Genomic DNA, 23,327 nt, shown 5'->3' on the forward strand with positions numbered 1-23,327 from the left:
AACTCTCCTGGTTTCCGCATCTACACTCATATACAAGGATCACCCCATGAGCCCCGAGGCCACCAGATTCCACCCTCAGTAGCCTAGAAAATTCTAGAATCAAAAACTTTCCTCTCTAAAAGCCCATCCAACCTTACCAGAGGCAAGTCCCAGAACCCTCACAGCGGCAGCCACTTCACAGGCCTCTCTCTCCTGGCACATCTAAGAAAAGAATGAAGTCAAATGAAGAACCTACAGCACAGCTCACTTACTTCCTGTTTTCGAAACTCCTGAGTCACTAGTGAGGTAGGCCGGCCTCCAGGCAGCACCCCCGTCTAGATCGCTAAGAGGGAGCCTGTGGAAGAGGAGGCAGGTGCCGGGAGGGGACCCTGGCCACCTGAGCTTTGGTGTGTGACTTTGGACGGGTCAGTTTCTCTTCGGGGCCTCCTTACCACACTCCAACAGGAGCCAGTTTGAACTGGATGATAGCTAAGAACCCTTTCTTTTCATATTGCAGGAACTTACAGATTTTTAGGGGCTCATTATGAAGACTTTAATGGTTTCATTCAGTAATATTCACTGAGCACTCCTGAGTGGTCTTGGGATCTGTAAACTGCAGGGCCCTCACCACAGCTCTCAGAGGGTCTGCCGACCCTCACAGAAACTCTCTTGGTTTCCCCATCTACACTCACATACGCGATCACTTCCATGACCCCGAGGCCACAAGACCCCAGCCTCAGCAGCCCAGAAAACACTAGAATCATAGTCCTTCCTCCCAAAAGGCCCAGTCAAGCTCACCAAAAAAGACAAATCCTGGGGCCCTCACCATGGACTGGCCCTGGAGAACAAAGCACACATTAGCCCTGTCTTTTTGCTCTCAGTCAGTTGAAATGTTTTCTGATGATAAAACTAGAGAGAGAAAAAAAAAAAAATCAAACACCTCTCTTCTTTGAAACTGCCTTTTTTCTTTCCCCAAATGGAATATTAGCTTTCAGAGGGCAGAGCTCACGGCTGAGAGGATTAATGAGATGTCTGAAAGTGCCCCTCCACCTGCAGAGGGCTAGGGAAGGGTGCCGTGGTCCCATTGTGCCCTTTGCTACCTCGACTCTGCCCCGAGAACTCTGAGTGAGAGCACAGTGACAGAATGAAATCCTGTTAATGGCTAAATCCTAGCCCAGGATGTGCTCCCTGACTCTTTCCTGTGGCTTCCTGAGCATACACTCAGCTTTCATCCTGCTGTTTTATGGCTGGTTCCTGTCCGAGGCTGTGAGCTTCTCAAAGGCAGAGACCGAATATTTCATGCCCGTTCCCAGGATATGCCACAGGAGTAGCAATATCTAGAACATACAAAGGTTTCCTGCAAATCAACGAGGAAAAGAAACCCTGGAGAACGACAATGGATATGGACACAGGGTTCCTTGACAGGGATACTCAGATGGCCGAAGTGTACGAATGACGCTCAGACTCATGAGTAAGCTGGGAAGTGCCAAAATAAAGCAACGAGCTCCCTACTTTGTACCTATCAGAATGGCAAAGGTTTGCAAGCTGGATCAGGCTAAAGATTGGTGGGCAAGTTCTCCTATAGTCCTTATATAGGATTGGGAGACCGTCCATCATGGAATAATAAGTAGTGGTTACAAAGTGGGACCTGGCAAATTACACAGAACTTAAAATACAGTGCTTACTTGAAAAACAAAAAAAGTCAGAAACGGAACAAGCAAAATACAATACAAATAATACTAATACGTAATAATAATTGCTAACACTTACTGGATACTTAGTAGTGCCAGTCACTGTCCTAATTGGCTCATGCTGTTGTTATCAACTTAAATCTTCACAGCCACCTCATGAGGGAGTGTTAATCCCATTTAATGATGAGGAAACAGAGGTACAGAGAAATTACTTTCTTGTTCCTGATCACACAGTTTAAAAAGTAGCGTACACACACAAAACAAGGACACATTTTGCAAAGATACAGAACAATTCAAGGATATGTATCAAAAGATTTAGAGGGTCGTCTTTGAGAGGGTAGGAGATAGGGTGGGAGTGGGGAAATCAAAGAAAGTACCTAGAACAGGGCAGGGGAGAGGGGCCCGTAAGTCTTAGAGACCAAGGGCTACAGGGAATAGGGATCTGACAGGGTGATTAACTTAACCCTCTGCCCCAGGCCAAACAGAAAATAATTTAAACATAAGTAGGTAAATAAAGTCTTGTAGAATTTCCAAAGTAATCCAGCAGGAGAGAGACAGTGTGTCTATATTTGAGGCAGCAGAGGAACGGGAGATTCCTCAGAGTTAAAAAGTAGCAAAGTCAGTGGTTGTGGTTCAGAGAGAAACCCAGTCCAAGATCTGGGCCCCTAGCAGGACCCAGAGGTGACTCCACTCCGCAGGTCTGATCTGCCCCTTGAGTGGGCAACGTGGTATCCAGAAGCCACTTCTGCACCAGACACTCACCTGCTCCACCCTGGCAACATCACAGTCACCAAGCTCCCGATGCCAAGACCCCTAGACTGCCTAACTTCACACGTTCCAATTACTGAGGCGGGTTCTTACAACCGGAGAAAAATCCCTTGTAACGAGACAAGGGGGAGGGGGAGGAAGGAGGTGGGGTTGGAAAGGCCTCCCGGAAGAAGTTTTCTTTTACTTTCGATCACTCAACCAGGCTTTTCTGCCTGTCCCAGCAGACTCACTTCCTGTTTCTCTCCTCTCCACATTCAGAATTTACTAACGAATTCAGCAGGGCTTTGAAACATCGCGAGATAAAAGAAAGAGAACCTGTGAAACCATTGCCCTCCGGCAGAAGGGCAAAATCTGGTCTTCAGTAAGAGAGAAAGAAAATTCCTGAACAGAGAGAACTAGAGAATAAAATTGACTTTGAAAACTGGAAAACAGAGGTGATTCACTCGAACAGAAAATGTTTCTTATTTAAAGGAACCGATGCAAACTAAAAACCAGGAAGCTGTATACTCACTACATTTAGTGTATATAAGGCCTATAATTTTTAAAGACAGATTTGAGACTGTCTGTGGCAAGTAAAAATGCCATTCCTCCTTGAAAGGGGTCTGGGGAGAGGAATTATTCCTCTATTCTGTGGCCCAAATCTCAGCACTGAAGCCATGGACCAGCCCCCCATATCATCTGGCAAGAGCTCTTCTTGGGTCAAAGCAGATGTCTTGCTGAGATTTGGGGAGATCCTGCACAAAAGGGGATGTGGGTCTGGCCCAGCCCTAAGCAAGGGTAACAGTCCCTGGCCAGTGCTGTGCCTTAGTGACCGGTACCCGTCCAGTGCCGAGCCTGGAGTGGTGGTAATGTGGAGATCTGTCCCCCAGGACCCTGAGCCCCCAAACCTCCCCAGCTTTTCTTCATCTTCCATCCCCTTCCCACCCTCTGCCTCCGTTTCCTGTTTGAATTTTTTAAAAGGTTTTCTGCCTTTTTGTTTTTACACCTTGTACATTTTATAACAAAAACACCAAAAATTATACAATACCTATATGTTGTACCTTTACATCAATTATCTCTAATTCCCCCAGCAAAGTAGAGGATTGTTCTCCCATGTCATGGATGAGGAAACAGAGGCTCAAATGAATACCCAAATTCGAACTCAGTCCCATTGGACCAAAAACAAGGATTTTCCCACCGTAACCCACTATCTCCCCTTCCCCAGCATTTAGGATTTGAAATGAACCATGTGGGTGGAAGAGCAGTAAATTTAAACTAAGATAATGACCTATGCACAGAGGTCACAAGGTCACCTATGAAAAAGGAGTCCGCCTAATGACACCAGCTAATATTGAATAAACATTATGTGTGCAAGGCACAGCCACCCACACTGGCTCATTTCACCTTCTGAACAATTCTCAGAAGTGGATGTTCCCATTTGAGTGACAAAACTGAGGTTTGGAGAGGCGAAAGACTTGGACAAGTACCTTCAGCTAGTGAGTGGCAGAGTGAGTTTTGTGTGCCTAAGACCCTGAGAGGTTAATCAGTGTCTGAACATTAATACACACCCATGGTTCTCAACTTGACTGATCTGAGGGTTAACTGAGGAGGTTTAAAACAAATACCAGTCTTCAGGCCCCAGCTTTGGAATTCCTACCTGAGCAGAATTACAGGAGGCAAAACAGACTGAGCACTTAAAGGAATGCCTGGACCTTTGACAGTTCTCAGTAAATATTCACTACCACTGTGTTACATAAGCTCACAGTGTCTGTAAGATGGCTACGAATTATTAGTCACATTGTACAGATGAGGAAACTAAGTTCAGTGTCAATCAGCTGACCAACTGCACGGCCAACACAGGATGCCAAGATTGTCTCACTTGAGAGTTTACGTCCAGTCCCCAGCCCCCAGCCTGGCAGAAATGGATGACCCACAGCAGGCATCCAGGGGGCCATACTGAGGAGGAATGGGGGAGTCTCAGGGCTTTGATGTGTCATTTGTAAGGTATTGATCCTAGGCTCTCCCAGTCTTAGATCTTTTTAAAAAGGAAGATGAATAATCAACAAGTGAATTGCGAACCTGAAGTTGGTTAAATTCCTTTTGTGATCTTCTAGGATCAATATTAATTCACTTGCTCTAACCAGTTTCTTGCCTCCTTCTTGAGCTAGACGTCTGCTTGATTATTTACATGGAAATGAATAATGTACCTGGTCTTTAGTCCTGGGGAAGCTGGAAAACCTGGAGGCAATGCAGTTCAGCGGGACATAAGGGAGCTGGTCCCTGCCCAGTGCAGGGTGAGGACAGCCTGTTTGGTTTTTTTTTTTCTTTTTTTTTCAGTACGCGGGCCTCTCACTGCTGTGGCCTCTCCCGCTGCGGAGCACAGGCTCCGGACGCGCAGGCTCAGAGGCCATGGCTCACGGGCCCAGTCGCTCCGCGGCATGTGGGATCTTCCCGGACCGGTGCACGAACCCGTGTCCCCTGCATCGGCAAGCAGACTCTCAACCACTGCGCCACCAGGGAAGCCCAGGACAGCCTGTTTGGACTTAAGTGCCGAGAGGTTTCCACCCTCCTGAATCTCAGCTCCCACCTGATGGCCTGCTCCAGAGGCTCATGTCTACTAATCTGCTGAAATCAGATTTGGACCTGTACATTTCCCTAAGAAAGCCAAGAATGACTAAACCTCCTTTCAGCGGGCTGGAACACACCAGTCCCATTGATCTGGACTTGAACCACAGGACATTAGTCAAGGACAAATCAAGGACAAATACTGACAGTGAAACAAAAATCCCCTGAACAAGCATGCTCTTTTGTTGGTTGCTTCTCTATTAAGTTGTATACAACTGACCCACAGGCCGGGTGGTCTGGTACGTGCATTCTACTGGGCCCCTCCTCCCCCTTCCTCAAGCTGGCCTTGGCTTGACCTTAGAATCCTGAAGGCAATGGTGAGGGAAAGGAGACTGCATTCCAATCCATCTATTTCACCTCCTCCCGGCCATGTGGGAAGAGACTCGGCCAATTCTCTAGAAGTTTTTAACAGCTAGGCTTTGAAGTCTTTGATTTTTGTTTTGGTATTGAGATGACTAGACAGTCATGAGCAGGTAGATGAAGAGTTTACATCACTGACCCGAAGTGTATATTCTGCAATTTGGTGGGTGCTGGAACCTGCCCCCTCTACTTCCACAAAAGATCCTACTGCAAACAAGAACCCATCCCACTGATCTAGAAAGGAAGAAATTGAGGTAACTGTTGGGCTGGGATGCAATATTCATGTCATCAACTTAGCTTTTCAAATATTTTCTTGGAGGTCTGAGCATAGTCAAGGTGAAAGTCCTCCAAGTTCCAGCTACACTCTATGCCCACCCCCAGGAACCATTTCTTGGGAACAATTTCTCAGTACCTCAAACCCTAAGGACAAATGTCAAGAGCCATTAAATTTTTTTTATTATGATAAAATATACATAACAAAAAATTTACCATTCTAACCATATTTAAGTGTACATTTCGGTGGCATTAAGTACATTCATATTGTTGTGCTATCATTCCTATCATCCAAGAGCCACTGTTTTTTCTTTTTATTGAAGTATAGTTGGTTTACAATGTTGTGTTAGTTTCTGGTGTACAGCAAAGTGATTCATATATATATATATACTTTTTAATATTCTTTTCCATTATGGTTTATCACAGGATATTGAATATAGTTCCCTGTGCTATACAGTAGGACCTTGTTGTTTATTTTATATACAGTAGTTTGTAGCACGATGCAGTTTTAAAGTGTTCTCCCTACTTCATCTCATTTATCTCATTAGTGAGCACAATTTTTTAGTCTAAAGCAGGCAGAGTAGGTGTTACTAAGACATTTAGAACACCAAAGGCCAGAAAGGTGAAGTGACTGAGCTGGGACTACCCAGCTACTCTATCTGCATGCAGCACTAGTGACTCTTTCTTTTAAAAAAAAATCAAAAGATGGGAGGATTATTCCCTGAAACACATATATTTTTTCCCTTTTAAAAGAAGTCACTCCTCGGGACTTCCCTGGTGGCATGGTAGTTAAGAATCTGCCTGCCAACGCAGGGAACACGGGTTTGAGCCCTGGTCTGGGAAGATCCCACATGCCGCAGAGCAACTAAGCCCGTGCGCCACAACTACTCAGCCTGTGCTCTAGAGCCCGCGAGCCACAACTACTGAGCCCACGTGCCACAACTAATGAAGCCTACGCACCTAGAGCCCATGCTCCACAACAAGAGAAGCCACTGCAATGAGAAGCCCATGCACCACAAGGAAGAGTAGCCCCCGCTCGCCACAACTGGAGAAAGCCCACGCACAGCAACGAAGACCCAACGCAGCCAAAAATAAATAAATACATAAATTTATTTTTTAAAAAAAGAAGAAGAAGAAGTCACTCCTCAACTTCTGCAAGGGAAATTCATTTCATTCTTTCTCAGTTCAAAAAGGATTTCAAGAATTGGGTAATGATATTTTTCCTCAAAGCTATTAGTAAAAATAATTACAATACACCCGTTCCTAGTAGTAGCACAACTAACTTGCAGGTACAGGTAAGTCCAGGTGAGACAGCCAAGTGGCAAAATGTGTATTTGGTGTCTTCCCTGGATAGGACATTTTTTCTTCCCCCAGAAGTGTCCTCCCAGGCTCACTTGGATTCCTACTGACTCCAGCTTTCAACAGACCCCGAAACAAAATGATGTAGTAGGAGGGTTAGTACAGTTTCTTATTTATCTTTCTTGTGATAGTCTACAGAAAAGGAAAAGCAAACATATATCTGCATTGACTTTAATTTTTGCACTAATTATTTGTATATTTGTTTAAACATTGTGTGCATGTGTGTGTATTCTATCATTTTTTCATCTAACTCTATCTTGTATCTCTTTCTACATTAGTACTTATGAACGGCCTCTGTCCTCTTTATTACTGCTCAGTGCTTCTAAGCTAGTTTAACACTGCTTGGGACAATGTGCATTTTAGCCAGTGTCTCTGCAAACCCACTGGGGTTCCTCAGAACAAGTTGAAGAGAAAAAAAAATGGCATGTTGTACCTGAGGCTGACCCTGGGAGCCAGGCTGTTCGATTCACTCACAGGAAGGGGCAGTTGGCCAGGGAGTAAAAGGGCCAGGTTTTAGGACTGGGTCTCTGGTTATAAATGCTCCAAATCAGACTTTCTCGTTTTCTTTTTCTTTTTCTTTTTTTTTTTTTTTTGCCTCTCTAAAGGTATTCAGAAGGAGATTAAGCCAAAGAGCGCAGATAATAGTCATTCCAATGAACACCTTAGAGGTGTTGATAAAATCTATATTCATTCATGATTAAACAAACATTGATTAAGTGCCCAGTGATTGTTTATGTTTCACAAAATGAAAAGAAAAGGTCATGGGTAGACACAAAAGTTAGGTTATAAAGTTAAACTTTTTGTGCTTTACAACATTATGATACAAACTTCCAGTTTCTGAGAGAATGAGTCATCCCTCATCTGACGCAACACGTTGTAGAGGCTCCGATTATGCTTGAAGATTATTTTAAGTTGGAGTCAAATGAGAATCAACAGATACAGAAAGAAGCCTTTTGTAGCATCCCTTATCTGACTAAAAGTAGCAGATTCTGAGAAATGAAGACTGCCATGAATCCCTCTCCCAGGGAAGTTTTATGGCCATGAAGAAGAAAGTCTCCACCAAGATGGACCTGCATGAACAAATGTAGTTTGCCCAATATATTTACCTTGCCAAAGTTTATCACTCTTGGAAGCCTAAACCCTTTATTACCTTTGTCTTGTCACTTCTCTGCATATTTATTGTTCGTTGCTTAGATGCTATATAAGCCCAAGTTCTAACCACCCTTTTGAGTTCCGAATCACTGAGGTTTCTCCCACTTGATGTGTTTGCATGCATAATAAACTGTTTTTCTCTTGTTCATCTGGCTTTTGTCAGTATAATTTGCAGAGTCTGAGGTAAAGAGCTTAGGAGGGTACAGAGAAAAATGTTTTCCTCCTCTACAGCGTCAAGAGTCATCCCAGTGACAGAGCAGAGAGGCTCTCTCTTTTGTGCAAGGATGATGAATGAAATTTTCCTGGTGGCTCAGCATTTCAGCTAAATCTCAACAGTTAAGGACAACTGTATCCCTATATACTAAAGAGAAAATGCTAGCCACACTCTGGTGGGAGGAATAAAAGACAGTGTATTAATCATGTCTTTTATTTTGTACTTTCAGTGCTTCGACATCTTGAGGCCTTGCTCATCCTGGAGAGACTGCCCCTCCCCAGGTGTTTCATTCCTAGAAAGAGCACACACCAGGCCGGCCAGCAAGGCTTTCAAATGCAGATCAACCAATCCAGAGTCCCTACCCCCAACCACCTCCTTCATCAAGATTTTACACTCTGGGACACTATTCCCCTGCACTCTAGAGACATGTACCAGAAAACTAGGGGCACCCCCTACAACCCAGAGCCTATTGAAATGATGCAGACTAACCCAACCTAAGCCTGATTGCCCTGCCTCATCAATTCCTTCCCACAGAAACCACAATGAAGGCTCTTGCCCACATTTCCCCTCCACATCATCTGCCTCCTGACCAACTGATGCTTTCCCATGTGGTCTTGCATGGTGTGCCCCTTCTCCTGGGATCTGTGAGTATAAAATTCCTCAAGACAGTCATTTCCATGTCTGCATATCTCACCATACCTGATTAAAGCAAATCCCAGGTACCGTTACAACTGATATCCACACCGGGTTTTTTTGACACTTTCCACCCCATCCTGTAGAGTCTACAGGAGCAGAAGATGGAGTTCCTTGAGAGAGAATCAGGGCAGAAGGAGAACTGAAATTTAGGTGAGACTGGATCCAGTGGCAGAGGAATGGACTTATGCTTGTCTACAGAGTCCTAGTGAGTAGGGAAAAGAGAAAATATACCTATTGCAAAGTTATGGGGTGGGGGGGAGTCTTGTGGAACTAAACCCGTAATCTGTGAGATCTGATGCTATCTCCGGGTAGGTAGTCTCAGGACTGAGTTAAATTCCTGGTCAGTGTCCTCCGAGAATTGAGTTAATTGCTTGGTGGTGTGAGAAGAAAACACACAGCAGAGTTAGGGAACAGTCCACAAACCACCCTCACTTCTCACACCAACTGCAAGTTCAAGAGGTTCCCAAAAACACCCTGAGGTGTGATAATTGAAGGCTATTACACTCATAGTTATGATTTATTACAGGGAAAAGATACAGATTAAAATGAGTCCAGGAGGATTCCATAGCTGAGCTTCCAGTTGTCCTCTCCGCATAGAGTCATGGGAAGCATTAACCCCTCCCAGCGCTGGGGTGTGATGATACACACTAAGTACTGCCACTGAGGAAATCTCATCGGAGCCTTGGTGTCCAGTCTTTACTGGGGTTCTGTGGCCATCTGCCTGCATGCTGACCTCAGTCTCTAGCCCCTGTGGAGGTTGAGCTGATACCCTGTGATGGAAATCCCTCAACATAAATCACGTTTTAAAACTTTCTGGGGAATTCCCTGATGGTCCAGTGGTTAGGACTTGATACTTTCACTTCCTGGGGCTTTCAATCCTTGGCTGGGGGACTAAGATCCCACCAGCTGCCCAGTGCAGCCCCAAAAAAATCAAACAAACTTTCTGACATAGTCCAAAGCCCCCAGGTAAACAAAGACATTCTTATCAGGCACAACATTTCAAGGTCATAGAGATTACCTCCCACAGACCAAGGACAAAGGTCAGACCTCTCTTTGAGCAAAGTTCAAGTCTTCATTACATACCTAAATAGACTGAAGTGCTTGAAAGAAGATGAGACTTGTATCTCACTGCCTAGCTGGAGGCTTGATGAGCTGCAGAAGCTCAGAGGACCATTATAGTGAGTCCATAGAAGCGGAATGCTTTGAGAAAGTTCTTGGGAGAGCCTCACTTGCAATCTCTGGTGCTGGGGGCAATGTGAACATGGAAATGGTGCCTGCATTGCACTTGGAACATGAAGGTAAGAAAATTGTTGATGTCACCACTGCTCAGGCAAGACAAGCCAGAGCGGAATCAAGATACGAGTCAGGATTTTCTTATGGGATAAAATGGATAAATGAGAAGGTTGCCTGGCTCTAAATCTCTTGATTAGAGCCCATCCAGAAGATCTGCTTGCCAGCGCCTTGATAATGTGGCATTCACCCCTGGGGCTAGGATCTCGATTGTGATGGGCAGGATTCTATACTAATTCTCAAAAACTCCACTGTAAGTGTGCTGGGGAAGGTTGGAATTCCCCACATATCTGGGTGAATGTGTCAGGACTTGGATGCCTGCCATGGCAGTAGGTACCAACTGCCAAGAGAGATCTGCAGCTGAGCAGAAAGATCTTTTCTTCTTTACCTCCTACCCTGTGCCTGCCTGGGGGAAGCAGAAGACATGGAGCGAGTAAAGAGAAACAACAAAGAAGAAACAACAGTCCCCTCCTCAACTGATGTTTCCCTAGCTAAGATTCATTCCTGAGCTGAGGGTAATGGGATCCTTTGACTTCAGTTGAGATGGAAACTTTTAAATATCTGAACTAAATTTTTAACAGGTGAAATGAGTCATAATATTATAGCCTTCTTATAACCAAAAGAGCTGAAAGCTGTGGGATCTGCCCAATGTCTAGTCAGGCCATCACAGAAGATTTCTCACACCATCATTGAAAACAGCGATAGGGAAAAAAATAAATGCACTTTCTGTTGGTAGGCCAATGAGTTCAGCCCAAACAATAAAATAAATACTAGTTCATTTTGGGGTTTTGGTGTTATTATTATTTTTTTAAGCACCATTTTATCTACCACCTTGGTCTCCTTTAAAGAAATTGAATCAATAATTTGCTAAAAAAGAAAGCACCAAGCCCAGACAGGTTCACTGTCAAATTCTACCAGACATTTAAGGAAGAAACCAATTACATCAACTCTCATGATCTGTTCCAGATGTAGAAGCAGAGAGGTTACTTCTTAACTCAGTTTATGAGGTCAGTATTACCCTAATAGCAAAACCAGACAAAAGCATTACAACAAAGTAAAACTATAGACCGATATCTCTCATGAACATAGAATGCAAAAATCTTGAACAAAATATTAGCAAATTGAATCCAACATTGTATAAAGATTTCTACACCAAGACCAGCAGAGATTTATTCTAGGTGCCCAAGCTGGTTCAACATTTGAAAATCAATTAATGTAAGCCAACGTATCAACAAGATTTTTTAAAATTGTGTGATTATATCAATAAGTGCAGAAATAGCATTTGACAAAATCTAGAGGATCATAAATCTAAATACGAAAAGCAAAGCAACAATGTTTTTATAACAAACCCTGAGAGAATGTCTTCATGATGGACTCAAATAGAACACCAAAAGTGCTAACCATAGGGGAAAAAAAGGGTCAGCTGGACTGTTTCAGAATTAAGAGTTTCTGTTCAGAAGAGGATGCCATTAAGAGAGTAAAAAGGCAGGCAGGGAACAGGAGAAGTTATGATACGGAGCAATCTCTAAGATGTGCTGGTTAGTAAGAAGGGGTATTGCAGAACAGCATGACTAGCATGATAAACAGATGCACACAGGGCCACCGCTAGACATCATAACGGTGCCTCCTCTGCGTCCCAGCCCCTTCGATACTGTGGATCAACACCTCCAAAATGGAAATCCTTCAAATGATTTTCTGAAGGAAAATTTGCATCTTGTTTTGCAATGAGTATTAACTGAAAAACACACTCAGGCTGAAAACCTAAACTGATGATTTTGCCACTTGGGATCGTCCGTTATGGGCCACTTCTGTCAGCCGCATCCCCACCAGATCTGGTTGGATGTTCATTCAGCGCACAAGCTGGTTACACACCAGAGTCCCTTAAGCAGGACCTTCATACAACTTGGCAACTTCCCCATGATTTTCTTGCCCTACATTTCCTATTATATTGTTCTGGATACTTTTCTTTGTCTTGTTAATTATTTAAGCAGTGGAAAAAGAGAGAGAATTAATCACCATGACTAAGGAAGTAAGGTGTTTGGACCTCAAAAATTGAGGCTGTTATTCATTAACTGGTTGGGCCAAGGAGAATTCTAAGAAATCCTGCAACCCCTGGGGCAAAGCAGAGCTGAGGGAAAAGACAGAGCCAGGATAAAGGATCTCCAACCCCAAACGTACAACCAACCCCAAATGGGCTCTCAGTTGATTTCAGAAGAAAGTTGTAATACATACATACATATATATGTGTGTGTGTGTGTGTGTGTGTGTGTGTGTGTGTGTGTGTGTGTGTGTGTATTCAATTAAAAGAAAGTATCACCTGGGCGTCCCTGGGGCCACCAGCCTAGAACGTTCCAGAAACAAATCAGTTCCTTCCTAAAATTCCAGATAAATCTTACCAGAAGGCCAATACAGGTGCTTCTTTCTGGGATGTGTTCTTGCCAAGAAACGCCTCAAAAATATAATGAAAGTCAAATGAAGAATATATTGCTAGTGTTCCTGTGAACATAACTGCTGGAATTTCCACAGGCAGAACAGACTCAGCAAATCAGCGTGAGAGGGTGGGGAGGAGAGCAGGAAATGAGACACGCCCTCTTCCATGTCTTGGCTTCATGACTGGTCATGCAGAGGAGAGGAGAGAGAATATGCCAGGGAAGTGAGGTACCCAAACTGGAGTCTGGGCTGGTCAATTTAGGTCTCAGTCCAATTTCTACATTCCAAAAGGAGGGAGTTAGGCTAGATAATCTCTAAGAACACTTTCAGTTCAAACATTTAATGAGTGCATTTTATATGTTCTTTTTTTCATTCAGGGACTCAACTGTTTTTCTTCTAGGACTCTAGTAAGTTAAGACATTCATTCATTTAAATATATATATAGAGAGAGCATATATATATATGTCTATATGTATGTTTATATGTCTATACACACGCACACACACAGGGGCCAGGGGGGAGAGAGAGACCCTATTTTGAGCCAGATACTGTTCTGGCATAAAGCAGCGAAAGGAACAGAAAAAGTTCTAGCCCTCATGATGTGATTCAGTTTGAATTTTTCCTTATATTAAAATGATGGGGGTGATGGGCAATAGGCACATGAAAAGATGCTCAACATTACTAATTATTAGAGAAATGCAAATCAAAACTACAACTAGGTACCACCTCACACTGTTCAGAATGACCATCATCAAAAAATATACAAACAATAAATGCTGAAGAGGGCATGGAGAAAAAGGAACCCTCCTACACTGTTGGTGGGAATGTAAATTGGTACAGACACTACGGAGAATAGTATGGCGATTCCTTAAAAAACTAAAAATAGAGCTACCATATGATCCAGCAATCCCACTCCTGGGCATATATCTGGAGAAAAACATGGTTCAAAAGGACACATGCACCCCAGTGTTCACTGCAGCACTGTTTACAATAGCCAAGACATGGAAGCTACCTAAATGTCTGTTGACAGAAGAATGAATAAAGATAAGGTCGTATTCAATGGAATATTACTCAGCCACTTAAAAGAATAAAATAATGCCATTTGCAGCAACATGGATGGACCTGGAGATTATCATACTAAATGAGGTAAGTCAGAGAGAGAAAGACAAATAATATCATATGATATCGCTTATATGCGGAATCTAAAAAAAAATGATACAAATGAACTTATTTTAAAAACAGAAACAGACTCACAGACTTAGAAAACAAACATGGTTGGGCTTTCCTGGTGGCACAGTGTTTAAGAATCCACCTGCCAATGCAGGGGACACAGGTTCAAGGCCTGGTCTGGGAAGATCCCACATGCCTCGGAGAAACTAAGCCTGTGCTCCACAACTACTGAGCCTGCGCTCTAGAGCCTGCGAGCCATAACTACTGAAGCCCACGCACCTAGAGCCCATGCTCCTCAACAAGAGAAGGCACCACAATGAGAAGCCCATGTACCATAACGAAGAAGAGTAGCCCACACTCACCACAACTAGAGAGAGCCCGTGCGCAGCAACGAAAACCCAACTCAGCCAAAAATAAATAAATAAAATAAATAAATTTACAAAAATTATTTTAAAAAAACGAAAACAAGCATGGTTACCAAAGGGAAAAGTCAGGTAGAGAGATAAATTGGGAGTTTGAGATTGACATATACACACTACTATATTTAAAACAGATAACCAACAAGGACCTACTGTATAGCACAGGGAACTCTGCTCAATATTCTGTAATAACCTAAATGGGAAAAGAATTTGAAAAAGAATAGATACATGTGCATGTATAACTAAATCACTTTGCTGTACACCTGAAACTAACACAACATTGTAAATCAACTATACTCCAATATAAAATAAAAATTAAAAAATAAAAATGAAATTTTTTAAATGAGGGGAGAACTTTTAGTTTTGAGACACAGTGTCACAGATTCCTTCCCTCTAAGTACAACTAAATACCCTGAAAATAATTCCACAATCACACAAGAGCTCTCAGGGGTGCCAAGAAGAAGCAGACTGGGGAGGGATCTGAAGATTTGAGGAAAGACACTCTGTTTTGTCCCCTTGGCTTTCTTTTCATCTCCCATATATGCCAGACTGAGAACTAGAGAGGTCTACAACATAGAGCTGCCAAAAGGCAAAGATTAAAAAGAACAAAGTAAAAGAAAACAACAAGAAAAGAAAAGCCTGCTCTCTCTCTAGCAGGACTGGGAAGAGAGTGGCCAAGCAGAAAGCTAGCGGGGGAACTGCCCTTGATTCGAGTACAGGGAGGTGTCAGCGATGAATCCCCCACCCAACACTGGGGGCAGCTGCTGGGTCAGCAGGACCAGCCTGGGACCCATGCCTCACTCCAAACCCAGAGCTGTGCCAGGATATCCTGGTGGTCCCTTGGGTCTATACTGAGGAACTGTGAACAGTAGATGATGAGATTGTTAACCAGACTCAGAATTCTAGGTTTGTTGTTGCTTCTCCTGCTAGTTATTAAATGCAAGTAAATCTCCTCATGAGGTCCAGTTCTTAACTAAAAAATCCCCAGGCACAGAAAAAAGTGGCTCCCACCAAATAGCATCACAGAAAGATCAACAGAAAGTGTGAGGCAAAAATGGTCTCCTGGGGCTTCCCTGGTGGCGCAGTGGTTGAGAGTCTTCCTGCTGATGCAGGGGATGCGGGTTCGTGCCCCGGTCCAGGAAGATCCCACATGCCGCGGAGCAGCTGGGCCCGTGAGCCATGGCCGCTGAGCCTGCGCGTCCTGAGCCTGTGCTCCGCAACGGGAGAGGCCGCAGCAGTGAGAGGCCCACGTACCGCAAAAAAAAATAAAATAAATAAAATAAAATGGTCTCCTGGACAATCAGAAAATGGCCTTCCCCCAAGAGGTCTCTGAGTCCAGTTACTCAATGAGTAGGTCTCAGAAGAGGAAATTGATGGGCTCCCCACCAAGGAACTCATGCAGGTACCAGGCCATGGGGGGTTTGACCGGCGGCTCGCCAGATCTGCACAGTGACTGATTTTTGGCTAATGCAGGTGCTATTCTTTTCACCCCTCCTGATGAACTAGAGATAAATCAGAGAGCCCCAGACACTTTTACCCAGACCTCTCAGCTTTCAAAAGTAAACAAGACTGGGGGTTAGGCTGAGGTCTTTCTGTCCCCAGTGGGGACAAGAGGCCAGATGCTGAGGTTAGATTTCAATGGTGGGGGAAGTATTGCACTTCTTGGGCCTTTCTAGATATTGATGCACCAGTGACTGTGGTCTTCCAAACCCTGGCACCAAGATGAGCACCGAACAGACAATGTGCTCTGGTTTGGGGGCTGAGGCCATCCCGCTTACCAGGACCTTTGCCCAAACCTGAGTATGGATAGATCCCTTCGAGTCCCTGTAAACCTCCCTTATTATGGCCCCCCCACTGAATGTGTTCATGGTATTGATGATTTGTCTATGTGGACCCCCAATCATCTTCACCCTCTACCTCTGATGGGAACTGCTGCAGTTAGGGTCATCTTCCTGGGGCACGTGGAAGACCTTGAACCTGCCTGACTACAAGTGCTTAGTGCTCTTGTACCCCCAAAACAGTATCAGCAGCCTAGGGAAGAAAAGGAAATAACTGTCCCCACTGCTGGGCCCAAGGAAGCCACAGTGCTGTGTGAGACTCTGTCCAGCAGTCCTATTTGCCTAGTGCACAAAACTTCGGGTGCCTGGAAACTTCCCATCGATTACAGGGGGCTCAACGCTGTGCTGCTGCCCTTGTGCTGGTGGTACCTGACATTGTGACTATCACAGACGCTCTTGCCCAAGCTGAGGGAACTTGATATGTGACAGTTCACATTGCAAATGCCTTTTTCAGCATCCTTCTCACTCAATCATCAGGATCAGTTTTCCTCTATGTGAAATGGGTTACAACATACCTTTAACATCCTTCCGCAAGGCAAGCTAAGTTCCTGGGCTATCTGCCATCAGGTGGCTCCTTACTGTGGAAAAGCTCTGCTCCTGGAGGCTGTTAACGCCTCCTCCTGGTGGGCTCAGACCAGGGCACAACCCAGCAAGGACTGGACCCTCTGCTGGTCCACATGCAGCAACACAACTAGGCTATGAACACAGACACATCACAGAGTCCTAATACCTAACTGAAATCCCTGAACATAATCTGGGAAGGGGCGTGGCTTCTCATTTCAGAGGAGACAATTGCCAAGCTTTTGGTCCTCTCTGCCCCCAACAAATAGAAAGAAGGCCCAGTGACTGGTGGGACTATTCAGCTACTCACTCTCTCACATTCCCCCTGTGGGATCTTGACAGCACCCACCTATCAGTTTAACAGAAAGGTCACTACGTGTGAGTGAGACTTCCGACAAACAGGACGCCCTGGAAACCCTCCAATGGGCTACCCAGGCTGTCCTTCCCCTGGGCCACACAGAACCACACCTGCCATTTGAGTTACAAGTCTCAGCAATCTCCCTGTTCGCAAATTGGAGCCTATGGCAGAAGGACAGTGCCACAGGTCATAGGTTCCTGTTGGGCTTTTGGACACATAAGCTCCTGGAGTCAACTGGAATGTACACACCCTTGGAGGGACAACTGTTGGCCTATTATTGGGCATTGGTGGCTACTAAGTCTGTGATCCATGGCCGTGAAGTAATCTTGAGACCAGAAATCCCAGTCATGTTGTGGGGCTGAGCAGAGGCCTCAAATTCCTGGGTGGGAGTGACTCAAGACCATCCATAGTAAAATAGAGATACAAGAGTGGGCAGGCAGGAGACATACTGGAATGGACAAACCTCGCCCAGCTGGGCTCTCACAGCTCCTTGAAAAGGTATCAGGAATGCCCCTCCGCCTACCAGGCATCTTGCCGTCACCTCCACCAGCCCAATGGGGGCCTGGGTATAAAGACCTCTTGGACCACCCAGGGGCTTGGTTCATGATGGTTCCTCCTGGTTAACTGCTACCTGGCTGGTATGTGGTGAACTTGCCATCCAAATGTTCACCACATTTGGGAGAATAACGGATGACCACAGTGAGAACTTCAACAAAGAGATAAGATGTGTAAGAAAGTACTAAATGGAAGTTATAACTGAACTGGAAAATACACTAGAGGGGTTTAACAGCAGGCTGGGTGAGATAGAATGAATCAGTGAGCTGGAAGACAAAGCAATGGAACTCATTCAGAGCAGCAAAACGAAAAAGGAATTTTATAAAGTGAATATACCTTTGGAAATTCCCTGGCGGTGCAGTTGTTAGGACTCTGTGCCTTCACTGCCAAGGGCTCGGGTTCGATCCCTGGTTGAGGAACTGAGATCTCACAAGCCACAAGGTGCAGCTGAAAGAAAAAAAACCTTTAAGGACTGTTGGGACAACATCAAGCAGAATAACATTCTTGTTGTATGGGTCCCAGAAGGAGAAGAGAGAAAGAAAAGACCAGAATCAAGCTAAAAATTCTGGACAGCAAAGGAAACCTCATCAAAATGAAAAGGCAACTTACTGAATAGGAGAAGATATCTGTAAATCTTATGTCTGATAAGGAGGTAATATCAATACTATATAAAGAACTCATGCAACTCAACAACAACAGCAAAACAACCCTATTGAAGAATGGGCAGAGGTTCTAGATAGACGCCTGAAACTTATTTTTTTTAATAAATTTATTTATTATTTTTGGCTGTGTTGTGTCTTCGTTTCTGTGCGAGGGCTTTCTCTAGTTGCGGCGAGCGGGGACCACTCTTCATCGCAGTGTGAGGGCCTCTCACTGTCGTGGCCTCTCTTGTTGCGGAGCACAAGCTCCAGACGCGCAGGCTCAGTAGTTGTGGCTCACGGGCCCAGTTGCTCGGAGGCATGTGGGATCTTCCCAGACCAGGGCTTGAACCCGTGTCCCCTGCATTGGCAGGCAGATTCTCAACCACTGCACCACCAGGGAAGCCCTGAAACTTTATTTTTTTTTTAAGTAGTGAAATCCTTGGTTTGGAAAAGAAAAAAGGAAGTTAAAAAAAAAAACTGTCTAAAAACGAAAATGATCTAAGCTGTACATTTATAATTCTTGTGCATTCCTCAGTATCTGTATAATATTTCAATTAAAAGTTTTCATTTAAAAAAATATGACATTTCTGGTCTCCTGATTTTCTGTTTTTCCTCCTAGACCTTGCTGGATGTTTTCATAAAGATAGAGAAAACGATCCTACCAGAGAAAAGAAACTGAGACACATTGAAAAGACTCCAAATGGTTAGGAATCTGATGAAGAAAGTCAAAGACTATGAAGATTTAAGTGGAGGGTAGAAATAACGGACACTTTTTCAGCTCAATTTATTCTTTCATTGAAAAAATCATGTCACACCATTCTTCTTCTTTGTTTTGTATTGCTTCTGTATTTTTTCCAAATTTTATTTCATTTATTATAATGTTATTTAAGTATATGTAAACATAAATCTACATATAAATGCTTTACGCTTATAGCTCTTGTACATGGATATAAGCAAAAAAAGTTTATGGATCAGACACAAGTAAAACTGTAAAACTACATATAAATTATACAAATCATATACATTATTTAAATAATTATATAAATAATTACATTAAACAAAGATGGACTAAAATTCTAATTTTAAGAAAAGACTTATGGGACTGGATTTTGTAAAACAAAACAAAACAAAACAAACAAAAAAAAACAAAACAAAACTGACAATACACTGCTTACAACAGACAGTTCAAGTGTAAAGACACTGAAACACTGAAAATATCAGGATAGTATTATACTAACATCAAACAAGTAGACACAAAGCAAAAGTGGTCAGAACTAAAATGAGAAGTAGACAGTCCACAGTCATTGTATGTGATATTTATGCACCTCTCTCAGTAACTGACAAGACAGAGAGAAAAAGCAGTGGAGCTATAGGAGATTCAAATAACACAATGATCTTGACCTATGTGACAAAGTTGATTAATTAAGAGATAGAAGTATAAGCATGCTAGATGTAAATGTAGAATTATACCAGAAGAAAGAGCTTTAAATGTCCCAAGTGGTACCATGGGGAAAAGGACCAGTTAAGTGGGGACTTTGGGGTCTCCCACTGGTAAACAAATGCCTCCTCGGCTACCAGCCACTTCTTTGCACTCAACTAGATCAGCCAGACTTCCTGTTAATTGTTGGTAGTCTGCTCTGTTCCCATATTTTACAGTCTCCCAGACTGAAAAAGAACATGTACAGTGAGACTCAGATATAAAAGAACTCCTTGGGACCTCCCTGGAGGTCCAGTGGTTAAGACTCCGTGCTTCCACTGCAGGGGGCATGGGTTTGACACCTGGTGGGGTGAACTAAGATTCCCACGTGCTGTGCAGTGCGGCCAAAAAAATAAAATAAGAACTCCTTGATATTATCCTAAAATCACTGCTCTCTAACCAAGGCTCATTCCAGAACTTTCCCCTAAAGATTCTGGGCTTCCACAGCTAAATCATCAGCTGGGCCATTTAGGTGCTTCCTCTCAGAGCAGCCTGGCTTTATCATGAATGGCAGGCACCAAGTTGCCCACTTCAGTCATTCCTGAATGACTTCAACAACTTTTTTCATATTTTCCATTTACTCGTTCTTTTATTTATCTAATTTTTAACTGGTTCCCTTTCTTTACTTAAATAAAAATTGACAAATAAATGTTATTCAAAAGGAAATTGGGGGACTTCCCTGGCAGTCCAGTGGTTGAGACTCCACACTCCCAATGCAGGGGGCACAGGTTTGATCCCTGGTCAGGGAAGTAAGATCCCACATGCCAAGTGGCGTGGCCTAAATAAATAAATCTAAAAAAAAAAAAAAAGGAAATTTTACATCACTACCAGAAATGGAAAAACATTACATTTGCTACAGAAAATGAGCTGTAAAAATAAATAGAATGAAAATGTAACGCTGTTTACTAAGCTCTAGCTAGATACTATTGCCTACTCTCTCCTTGGTCAAAAAGGGAAAGGAGCATATTTTGAGACATAATAGATATATTGGCTGTGACAGTGGATTTTTTTCCTGATGATGTAAGAGAATTATAAAGAGGATAACTTTTCACTGTGCAACCCACTGGTGTTTAATGCATAATGACTGTGCACCACCCAGTATCATTGGTGGTCCCTCTTCTGTTGTTGGGTCCCACGCTTCAGGGCACCAGTTCCTACAAGAACTTGGCTAAACGCCACCCTCCACCATGCATACACAGCAGGCTGGTAACTAGAGTGGACTAATAACCACTCTAGTTATTAGTGGGTGGGTGGGTTCCCGTCGGCACCAACTCTAGTCAGTGCCTCCATGTCTGGACTGAGCACAGCAGCGGCCTCCACCACGTCTCATCCCCCACAGTTTCCTCTGGAAATTCCAGGCTCATGTCAACGCTCCCAAAGTTCAAGTGGCCAGCTGCGCGCAGTCTGCCGGGGCCCAACCCCACGCAGCCTGAACGTGGACTTATCAAGATATAACGGGCATGCCCAGGGGCTGCTCCTAGAAGGAAGGAGGGGGGACGGTGCGTTGAAAGCCAATGTCAGCACCTCTGGCCTGGCTCTCCCTCTACTGACAACTTGACCTGCAGCCCTCAGTCTCTGGGGAAGGATCTAAAGTTGCTATGTCAGCCACCAGGGTCAGCCTTCTAAAAGCAGGCAGTTGGGGAAAGAAGCCTAGTCTTTTACTGTGCATATTGAAAGCAGCTGGGTGAGCGTGGACTCTGGAATTAGGCAGAGCTGCGTTCAGCTCTGCCTGTTGCCGAGGACCTGGACACCTTCCTTTGCTCTCCTGAGTCTTGGTCTTTTCACGTGGGAAATAGAGATAAAAAATGACTACCTGATAAGGTTGCCCTGGGGAGTTGCGCTTACGGATGTTCTCTTACAAGAGCTCCATAAATGCTAATTCCCTCAGGCAGCCACAGTCACCTACACTCTGAAGCTCTTGGGGTCGGGAGGGCAGGCAGGAAGCTCAGCACGGATAACCAGTGACAGATCACACCAGACACAATGGGAACCAGAAACCAGTGCTCACGGTGACTCAACCTCTTCCCATCCTTCTCTGGGGCCACTGCCGCCCCCTCCCTCCCACGCTGCCTGCAGTTCTGCTGATTCACTTGTTTCTTACTGTCTGGCACCAAGAGTTGTCATTTATCAATTATTTTAGTTACTTCTTTGAAAAATACAACATTCCCCCCCAAAAAATCCCTCCCACAGATACAAAAACAAAATAAAAAGCAGTAGTTTATCACTGTACTTACTTATTTATTTAAAGCACCGATAAAAACGTGAAAACCAGGAATTCCCTGGTGGTCCAGTGGTTAGGACTCTGCGCTTTCACTGCAGGAGCTGGGTTCTATCCCTGGTGGGGGAACTGAGATCCCACAAGCCATGCACGTGGCCAAAAAAATAAGGGAAAACCTCTCCTATGGCCTCTTCGATGCCACCTTGAGAGGTCACCACTGTTAACATTTTGATTCTTTCAGTCTCTTTTCTATGTTTGTACAGCCATCATGACTCTTGCTCTGCTACTTGCTAGCTGTGTGACCTTGGGCAAATTATTTAACAGCTCAGTGCTTCAGTTTCCTCATTCATAGAGTAGAGATATTAACAACTCCTACATTTGAGGGTGATTATGGAAATGAAATACTTGCAAAATATTTAGAACAGTTCCTGGCATGCTGAGTAAATACATAATAAGTGTGAACAAATATTATTATAGCATCTATGCACATACCATAGATGCTATGCCATTATATATGCCATATATACCATTTCGTTTACAGAAGCAGGGTCAGTATACCATGCCAGAGTCAATCAATGTATTGCCTCTCAGCTCAAATCTCCTCTTCTTAGTCTGGCGTGGTGACACTGTAGCTACATCGTGTAAAATATCTCTTTTGCCAGCTAGCACACTCTTAGGCTTTGTAGGTAGAGGGCACTGGAGGACCAAGGTGAGCGAGAGCGGAGGGAGAGATTTCTCTTCCTGGCTGGGGCTGCTCCTCCTGGGGCCCGCTGCCGAGAACTGTATCAGCCCCGGTGGGCAGCCCCCTGCTCACCAGCCCCGCTTGCCGACTGCAGACGAGCTCTGGCCCGTGATCCCCCTCGGGAACTTCTCTATCGTCTGTGGGCTCAGCCACATCTTCAACCAGTTCTTTTTTTTTTTTTTTTGCCCCTCAGCATGCAGGATCTTAGTCCCCCTACCAGGGATCAAACCCATGGCCCCTACAGTGGAAGCATGGAGTCTTAACCCCTGGACTGCCAGGGAAGTCCCTTCTTTTACCAGTTCTGATTCCCAAACTTGGGGTCTTGGGGAGAAGTCTTCCAAACTTCTTCCTTCCTTGGGTACTCGTCCTCAGCTCTAGAGATATTTTACCTTGAGCAGTTAACCTTATTTAACTGGTTAATCATTCTTCCAATTAAATTTTCCCTTTCAAATGAAATTACAGATGTGGTTTCCATCTCTGACTGGACTCTAATATATATATATATATATATATATAGTATATATATTCAGTT

The 23,327-nt window shown here is 44.1% G+C and overlaps 1 protein-coding gene across 5 annotated transcripts in view; it reads right to left on the minus strand.

The window, feature by feature from the left end:
• The window catches only part of CASP8 (caspase 8), a 28,799-nt gene extending 26,319 nt beyond the window's left edge, over positions 1-2,480 (minus strand). For 2 of the 5 annotated variants that reach the window (XM_060152337.1, XM_060152336.1), the window contains exon 1: positions 138-241. The gene's annotated coding sequence lies outside the window, so the exon portion shown is untranslated. Of the gene's footprint in view, positions 1-137; positions 242-2,432 lie in introns of those variants that run through there. The other 3 variants (XM_060152339.1, XM_060152333.1, XM_060152335.1) reach the window with 3 other exon arrangements.
• Between the last annotated feature and the right edge of the window lie 20,847 nt (positions 2,481-23,327).

Source organism: Lagenorhynchus albirostris, chromosome 6, assembly GCF_949774975.1.
Source record: "Lagenorhynchus albirostris chromosome 6, mLagAlb1.1, whole genome shotgun sequence".
Taxonomy (NCBI): domain Eukaryota; kingdom Metazoa; phylum Chordata; class Mammalia; order Artiodactyla; family Delphinidae; genus Lagenorhynchus; species Lagenorhynchus albirostris.